The sequence below is a fragment of the Solanum pennellii genome, chromosome 8, assembly GCF_001406875.1.
Source record: "Solanum pennellii chromosome 8, SPENNV200".
Classification (NCBI taxonomy): domain Eukaryota; kingdom Viridiplantae; phylum Streptophyta; class Magnoliopsida; order Solanales; family Solanaceae; genus Solanum; species Solanum pennellii.
In genome coordinates, this window is record NC_028644.1 from 30,239,825 (window position 1) to 30,249,372 (window position 9,548).

The following is a 9,548-nucleotide window of genomic DNA, read 5'->3' on the forward strand; positions in this document are numbered from 1 at the left end:
ATGTGAATCTATGTCTAAAGATCAGATTTTTTTTATAACTTAAGTTCATGGAAAGATTGTGTTGTGAGAAGGATTCTTGATAAGATTTGTGATAATTTATGCATTATGGTGTGTGGTGCATGGTTGATTAAAATTCCACTTCTGGTTGTAGCCAATATTGATTCAGAAGTCTATCTTGGTTATGTGAGAAAAGATTCGCCATGATGGTTGTGTTATGGTCCAATGAATTTCACTTTAGATTGGGTTCATGAGTTAGTTAGTGACTTGATAATCACTCTTGAGTAATAGATTTTTCAAAGTTTGATTGCAAGGTTCATTCATAGTAGTTGATCTTGATGACATGGTATTAAGGAGGAGCTCTCTTAGAGAGATGAACACCAACAAGTAATAACTCAGGCTTTGATAACATCGATTATTCTTTCTTCTTCTTTCTTATGTTCGAGGACGAACATGGTTTATAGTGGTGGATAATGTAATGACCCGGAAGGTCTTTTTTTAAAAAATTCATAAAATCACCATTTTACCCTTACCCTGAGTTAATTTTGTTTAGTCGGTAAAGTTGATTTGAGAACTTTAGAGTTATTTGTTAATCTCGATTATTTAATTGACGGGTATATTCTTTTAATTAATTTAATTAGTTGACAGTTAATGGATCAAGCCCATAACTTATGCAATGCACTATATGGCCCATCTATGAAAATAAAATAGTGAGAGTTAACACTTAATAATTACTTTTAGAGGAAAATAAGAATAAACCGGAAAAAAAAGATCGTGGGAACATACCTACGCCGTCTCACAGAGGCATAACATCCAGGTAAGAGCAACCTAACTCCTGTACATTCCATATGAAAGTTGCATGATTTCACACATATATTAATATAATAATAATGACAATTCATATTGAGGGAGTGGTTAGGCCAAAGTCACTTATGTTGTTGTAGTTATAAATAGGTTCGGTCATAAAGTAAAAATATATATATATATATAAATTAATGTTGACCTGACAATTATGGAATATGCGTTGATAATTGGAAACTATCTATTTTGATGATTTCTTTAATATGATGTTTGTCAATATAGATATTGACTGATTATGTAGGTTACGAGTATTATTACTGATTATTGGATTGATATTTTCTTTATATGGTTACCATATTATGTTTTAAATTTTGATATATTAAGGTAGATAATTAAATATATGGAGTAGTTTATTATATGAATACTATTAGAATTATGATATTGGAGTGGTTGGAGCATAACCCTCGGCTTGAAATTTGGAAATATGAGGGTTGACATGATAATTGACATCAAAATTTAGGAACTTGATTTTAGGTTGGTGCAAGTTTTTGGGTCTAGGCTAGACTCATAGTATTATCAGTGTTTAGTTTTGAAATCTTATTGTGGTCATTTATTTGAATAGATTGCTTTGAGTTGGAAGTTCAACGAAAAGGGATGGTTCGAGTTCTGGAGTTACTGTTCAACTTTTTGAGGCAAGTGGATTTCTAAACCCTTGCTAAGTGTATGGAATGCGTGTATTTCCTTGTGGTATATGTTTGGGAGTAATGGGACTTGGTGATGGGTTGACTTGTCCACATTGATTAATTCTAATGATGAAAAAAAAAAGGGATTACAAAAGGCAATGTGATTAATTGTTTATGTGTGAGGTGTTGAGAAAGGATTGAAGGCTTGTTGAATCATTGTTGATGTGACTTCATCTTTGTGTGGTTGTGAACTGTGCGATGTTATGAAAATGGTCATCTCCTCATTATTTGTGTGAACTTGTCATCTGCATTATTCTGAGGCATTGGTTGTGACAAGTGTTATGTGCATTGAGAAAAAATGAGTACTTAAGAGGATGTACCATTTCGAGGGACGTATCGCGCGCCGCGATGGATACTATATTTCGAGGGACGTATCGCGCGCTGCGATGATTACTATTATCGAGGGTCGTGTCGTGCGCCGCGACAGATGCATGGACAAATATGTCCCCCATGGGTCCCAGACTGAGAGACAGCGGGTGTGTATCACTAGGTCAGACACGCATCATTATACTTGACATTGTATTCCATTACATTGCACATATTTATCATTAGTGAACTTGATATCGTGTTTTGCTGATCTTCTTATTACCTTTTGTGGAACTTGTGATTGATCAATATTGAGCTTGTTATTGCGAATATATAATTTGTTGAAGTATTGTTGTTGAGGATATGTAATTTGTTGAAGTGTTGTTGTTGAGGATATGTAAAGTGTTGTTGTTGAGCTACGTGCTATGTAAACTGTGAGTTGTTAGGTTGGGTTGATTATTAATGCAGGTTGTAGATGTGGAGGTTCGATTGGGGGTGGTAGGAGTACCCGTATTTCATCCCCTTAGCTTGTGTTTAGAGGTTTACTTGCTGAGTACCGTGTGGTTTGGTACTCACCCCTTGCTTTTACAAATTTTTGTAGGTTATGAGCCTGGATTTTTGTTGTACTTGTCATTCTCTTCTTTTCTGAGGCTTCTTGGAGATTTTGTCAGGCAGTTGTTTCCATCGCAGCAGACTTTCTTCTCCTTAATTATGATCTTGTTCTATTCTAGAAACAAGTTCATTTGAGACTTGAGTTTTTCTTTTGAATAAATTATAATACTTTAGAGGCTTGTGCACGTGACTATCAGTTTTGGGCTTTTGTTAAGTTACTTATGTTTTATTTCCGCACTTTATTGTAATGGTTGAGTTTTAGGCTGAATTGTCTTGGTGGGATAAGACGAGTGCCATCACGTCCATTTTTGGGTCGTGACATTGAAGCAATTAGTAATTAACCATTAAGCGAAATTTACATTTGATTGATCACATTCCTAAGGTCCAATAAAATTGGTTACTAAATTTCCCCAATTTGATATTAGTAATTGAAACTTTGTGATTTAATTTTATGGTGTGAAATCTTTACTTCTACAAATAATTAGAACATGTTTCTACTTCGTAGTTGAATTCTTTACCGTAACACTTCTGTGGGACCGACACCAACTCTCAATTGGGTTTATACTTTTTAGAGACCGCCTACACTTTGAATTAGAAGAAGTCTAGTTGAGTGTTATCAACCTCCTCATGACCGTCCAAAGCCCAAGGAACCAAATTTCAATCGTGAAAGCTTCCGAACAAGGATATGATTGACCTCATCCTAAATAAGGTGGAAGGATAAAGTAAGGTTCTTAAGGAAATGAAGTTTGATTTCTTCTCTTTGAATCAAAAGGTGACCTCACATTTGATTTTGATAAAACAGCTTGAGACCCAAATGGGTCGAGTTTCTGCTCACATGAATCCAAGACCAAAAAGGGGGTCTTCCTAGTGATACCATAGCCAGTTTGAAGAATGACCCGGAGTGGTAAAGTGTGGGAAGTGATGTTCCAAATGATAATAATGTGAGTTCGAGCAAAATGAAAACCATTGTTTTTGAAAATGATGTACTTGCCAAAGAGTTGAACAATGTGAATTCCAACGAGTTTGATGATGCACCAAAAAGTTGCGTCCGCTGATACATAAAGGTGAAATGTGGGGGATGTACCTCCCTCAGCGCTTACAATGCCGCTGCCCAAAGTTACTTCACCATTCTCTCAAAGATTGAAGAAGAGGGATGAAGATGCACATTTCCAAAATTCTCTTCCCTTCTTCAAACCTCTTCCATTAATCTTTCTTTTGGGGAGGTGTTGCTGCAAATGTTGGGTTATGCAAGGTTCATGAAAGAGTTGGTCACTAAGAAGATAAGTATCGATTTTGAGATGATTGAAGTATCCCATAATTGTAGTGTTGTTATGTAGAGCAACTTGGTTTTCAAGAACGATGATCTGGGGGGATTTACTATCCCTTGCACTAATGGGATGTTCGAATTCATTACAACATTGTGTGATTTGGTGGATGGTTTAAACTTGATACGCTATGCCATTTTCGAGCAACTTGCGCTAGATGAGCCTTATCCCACAACTATGCATCTTCTTATGGCTGATCGTTCTATCAAGCACCCTATTTGAATTCTTTATGAAGTTTTTGTGAAGTTAGACAAATTTATAATTCTGGTTTATTTTGTGATCCTTGATTGCAAGATTGATGTCGAGGTCCCTATTATGTTTGTTAGGTCATTCTCGGATACTCAAAAAGCCTATGTTCATGTAAAAAGTGGTTAATTAAAATTCTGGCTAAATAGTTAGGAAGTTAACATTCAATATTTTCAAATCGATGAAGCAAACAAGTTACCTCCATATTATATCGTTCATTGACGTGATTGATGAAGCAGTTGCTAGTGTGAGTGAAGTTTCTTGTGTTGGTAAATCTTTGGTTATCATTTTGAACTATGACGGGAAGGAAAGTCAAGATTATGATAAGGTAGTGGCTTATCTATCGGGTTTAGGTTCTTATTCTAGGAGCCCTTTGAAACTATATGATGATTTGAAGAATAGGGAAAGTCCTCCCATAAATCCATCTATTGAGGAACCACCAAAGCTCGAATACAAGGTCTTCCACCTGATGTTCGTTATGTGTTCTTGGGAGCCAATAATACTTTACCCGTGAATATTGTTGTGGATTTGATTGAATGGCAAGCGCAAGCGCTTGTTAGTGTGTTGAAGATATTTATCAAAGCTATTGGGTGGACACTTGCCACATTGTGGGAATTCCTCTTGATATTTGTACCCACATGATTCAATTGTCGAGTGATTGTATGCCAAGTATTTAACATCAAAAGAGGTTAAATCCTCCAATCCAAGAAGTGGTCCAGAAAGAGATTATTAACTGGATAGATATGGGGGGTTGTCTACCCTATTGTGGATATCAATTGGGTTAATATCGTTTAGTCCCCTCCAAAGAAAGGTGGTACGACCGTGGTTCCTAATGGAAAATGGGAGCTTGTTCCAATGCAACCGGTTATCAGTTGGCGTGTATGTATGGACTGAGAAGATCATTTCTCGATGCCCTTTATCAATCAAATGCTTGATAGACTTGCATGGCGGGAATGGTATTGCTTCTCATATGGTTACTCCGATTATAATTTAATCTCCATTGCACCGGAAGATAAACAAAAGACAAGTGTTACATGTCCTTATAGAACGTTTTCTTTCAAAAGAATTCCATTTAGATTGTATAATGCACCGAAGACATTTCAATGGTGTATGTTCTCTATTTTTGCCTATATGGTAGAGGATTCGATAGAGGTTTTCATGGATTACTTTTCAGTTGTGGGAGATACATATGAACCATGCCTTGAGCACCTTGGTAGAGTTCTGTAAAGATATGTCAAAACAAACCCTTTTCTCAATTGGGAGAACTGTCATTTCATGGTCAAGGAAAATATTGTGTTGGGGACCAAAATTTTGTGAGAAGGCATACAAGTTGATCAAGATAAAGTTGAAGTTATCTCCAAGTTGACTCCTCCTATCTCGGTTAAAGGTGTTAGAAGTTTCTTGGGTCATGCTAATTTCTACCAAAGCTTAATAAAAGATTCCTGTAAGGTGACTCTCCTTCTTTTTAGCTACTTCAAAAGGAAATCGTCTTAGAGTTTGATAGAGCTTGTGTCAAGGCATTTTTTTGTATAAAAGATTAATTTGTTTCGGCTCCTATCAAAGTTTTTCTATATTGGAATATTCCATTTGAGCTAATGTGTAATGCTAGTGGTGTGGCTTTGGGGGTTGTTCTAGGCCAATGCAAGGGATATTTGTTTCACCCAGTCTACTATACAAGAAAGACTTTGGATGTAGCTCAAAAAAACTACAATGTAGCTGAGCAAGAGTTGTTAGTTGTGGTGTATGCATTTGAGAAGCTTAGAGCTTATAGTTTGTGGAGTGGTGGTACACACCAACCATACTACTATACGTTAATGGCAAAAAATGATGCAAAGCCAAGCTTGATATGATGAGTATTACTATTGCAAGAGTTTGACTTTGAGCTCAAAGATTGAAAGGGGTGTGAGAACCAAGTGATAGATCAATTATTGAGTCTTGAAACAAATGTGTTAGTTTCTGGTTAAAAAGAAATTGAGGAAGCCTTTCTCGATGAGTCGATGGTTATTGTGCTGAATGGTACTCTGCATTGGTATGCTGATTTTGAGAATTATGTGGTGTGTTGGATTCTTCCCAATGGGATAAATTACACCAATGAAATAGGTTTCTTTTCGATGTGAAGAAGTACTTATGGGATGAATTTCACCTATTTCCATATTGTGCAGATCACATGATTGGAAGAAGAGTCCCGAAAGTTAAGTTAGATGTTATTCTTGACGCTTGTCATGCTTCACCGGTCGTGGGCACCATAGTGTCGTGCATACAACTGCTAAGGTAATACATAGAGAGTATTATGGTCCAACGTTGTATCAAGATGTGAAATCTCTTGTTAAAAAGTGTGTACAATGCCAAAAGCAAGGAGGAGTGTCGTGAAGACATGAATTACCCCTCATTGTTATTTTAGAGGTAGAGTTATTTGATGCTTGGGAAATAGATTTCATGGGGCCTTTTGTAAGTTCTTGAAGAATCAATTTCATGAGTTCTTATGTGAACAAATACATCTTGGTAGCTTTTGATTATGAATCTAAATAGGTAGATGTAGTGGCCTTACCCAACAATAAGGGGAGAAGCGTGGTTAAATTCCTTAAGAGGTACATTTTGACGAGGTTTGGCACTCCATGTGTAGTCTTTAGTGATGGGGGATCTCATTTCTATAACTGAATATTCTCATTGTTTCTAACCAAGTATGGAGCCAAACATAAATTTTCCACCCCTTATCATCCGCAAAACAAATGGGCAAGTCGAGGTGTCAAACCGGGAAATCAAAGGAATTTGGCCAAGATTGCTAAGGCAAAGCGAACTGATTGGTTTCAAAAGTTAGATGCAGCTCTTTAGGTATATAAAAATACATTCAAGACCATTCTCTGTATGTCCCCGTATCAATTGGTGTTTGGTAAATCTTGTCATTTACCGGTTGAACTTAAGCATCAAACATTGTAAGCCTTGAAGGCCGACTTGAAATGCAAGGATGCATCGAAGGATCGAATTGAACAACTCCAAGCTTTGGAAGAGTTTCAACTTTGAGCTTATGAGATTTCAGCCCTTTATAAAAATAAAATGAAGAAATGGAATGATGCTAAAATCCTTAACCGAGGGTTTAAAGTTGGTGATCTAGTGTTGCTCTACAACTCTTGTTTGAGACTCTTTTTGGGAAAACTCAATTAAAAATGGTTAGGTCCACTCAAAGTAAATCGTGTTTTTGCAAACGGGGCAATAGAAGTTGAAAATGAAGATGGGTTGAAGTTTACTTTGGAGAATGGACATCTGTGAACCAGATTGATGTGGTGTATTTGGATGATGCTTGAATGCATAAGTTGTTAAAGCTAAAATGTTCATAGTTGCGGTCTAAAGTAGCGCATGATCCACTGACACTACCTCCAACACCATAGGCATCACTGGCACTACAAGTGCCTCTTTTTTCTGTAAAGCAAACTCAGTCTATGAATCGGTAAAAGGCTGCTGGTTTGCAGATTATACTTGAGGAGAAGCGGCCGTCCACAAATGGAAAGGTGGACAAATATCTTACAGTTTGGGAGACGGACCACAAGTTCTATCAATTCACAAAACATCGGAGTTTGTAAGTTCCTACGTGGGTTCGAGATTTCTATGAGGGGACACCAAGTTGATCCAAAAAAGGAAAAATGATGGCAGTGATTATGTTTGTATAGGTGCGGGAAAAGAAAGTCAAGTGTACCAAAACATCTATAAATGATGAGTTAGACTGCATGGTGCAGAATCAAAACTGTTTGGCCTATAAAATCAATATTAGACTGGATGACCTGAAGGGGTGGCTTGGCCTACTTCTGTGTGATACAACACCCCTTTGGATCAAGGTGGAGGCTATTCTTGTGAAGAATGATCTGAACATCTGGTGCGGTACTATTTTGGGTTCATTAGCAAAACGTTAATACTGTCACAGAATGAGTCTATCATCCAGCATTCAAAAGATATACTTCTAGGGTGTATCATCGACTAGGAGAGGTTGAACCTTAAGTCAATTATTAAACGGGATATGGATATGAGGGCCAAAAAAAATAAAGCATCATTGTAATTTTTGGTTCTAATCAGTGTCTGGTGGCGCCAAGCAAGTGTGCTCTTTGTGGAAATGGTAGGTAGTGAGGTTACTCTTTACTCATCTTGTGATATTCAGGGGATTGAAGTAGAGTATATGAAGGATTGGGCAGAGAAGAAGAAAGCTCCGGTGGAAACTTCAACAGTAGTTGATGTGGAGTCCACAGAGGTCGACCCCACTCAGTCCACCCAGAAGTTGAGCCCTCGAGTATACTTTCCCCGTCGACCTTTACTTATCCTACTCTATCTCCTGTCTACCATCCTCCTTTTCCCAGATCATGATTTATAAAATGGGTAACATAAACCATTCTTCCGATGTGAAGGGTTCTCCAGTTAAGGCCGTTGTTATATACATGATTGATCAAGCTAAGGCTGTTGCACTGGATCTCGTTCGGCCCATGAATGAGCATTGGATGCCCTCACCACTTGGGTTGAGGTATGTGAGACGACAAACTAGAACTCCATTGATTTGAGAGCCCTAAAGGTCGATATTACTGGTTTGCATCGGGATGTAGATGAGGTGAAATCCACCGATATATCGATGTTGTGGGGCGGTGTAGATATCCCTGAGAAGCCTAATTCTAATATGCCCACTATTTCAACTGTTTCTCATATCCTTACCAATATTGTGGCCAAAGATGTTATTGTATTTGATGAGGATGGAAAGTGTAACACGCCCAAGATCGATGAGGAGGATTTATTATCTCATTAGGATGAGGTGTAGGAGAACTTGGAGGATTTGGATGGTGATTTACTATGGGTGGCCATGGAGGCATCACTACGTGACACGTCCATGATGATTCTAGTGGGTCTAAGCCACATAGAAGATCATTATACATCCTTTCGGAGTTGTAGTCGAGAAGTACACTGATGCAAGATTGAGGCCATTCCAGTGACATAGAGTTCACCTCAAGCTCTGACTGACAAAGGGATCTTCACTCTCCCTGAATTTTATTCCTTGTTGATACTGTAAGTGTATTTTGCATTGAGGACATTGCTTAGTTCTTTTTGGTGGGTGAAGTTAACTAAATACCTACCGTTTTTGTAGTATTTTGTTGTTTTCCTTTTGGTTGTATTTCATTTTTGGGGATTGATATACCGTGGTTTCACGGTATTATTAATACTTTTTCCTTAAGTTTAGTGTGTCCAAAAGCCTTTTTGTGCTAAATTTTATATAAGTTTCTTTTTATTTTGCAGGAAATCTGTCCAAAGCTGAATGCGGAGATTTTGAGCGAAAAAATGCAGAAGAGACCACCTACGGAGCTTATGACGGTCCGTCGTGCTTGTGACGGTCCGTAGGTGGCAGCATAGTGCAGCTGCTGAAGGAAGATGGGGAAGTCTGACCAAGTGTGGGGTTACGAAGCTTGTGACGGTCCGTCGTGTCTATGACGGTCCGTCCTGCAGGTTCGTCATGAAGTTCAGAGAAGTAATCCCAGTACCCATATTCCAA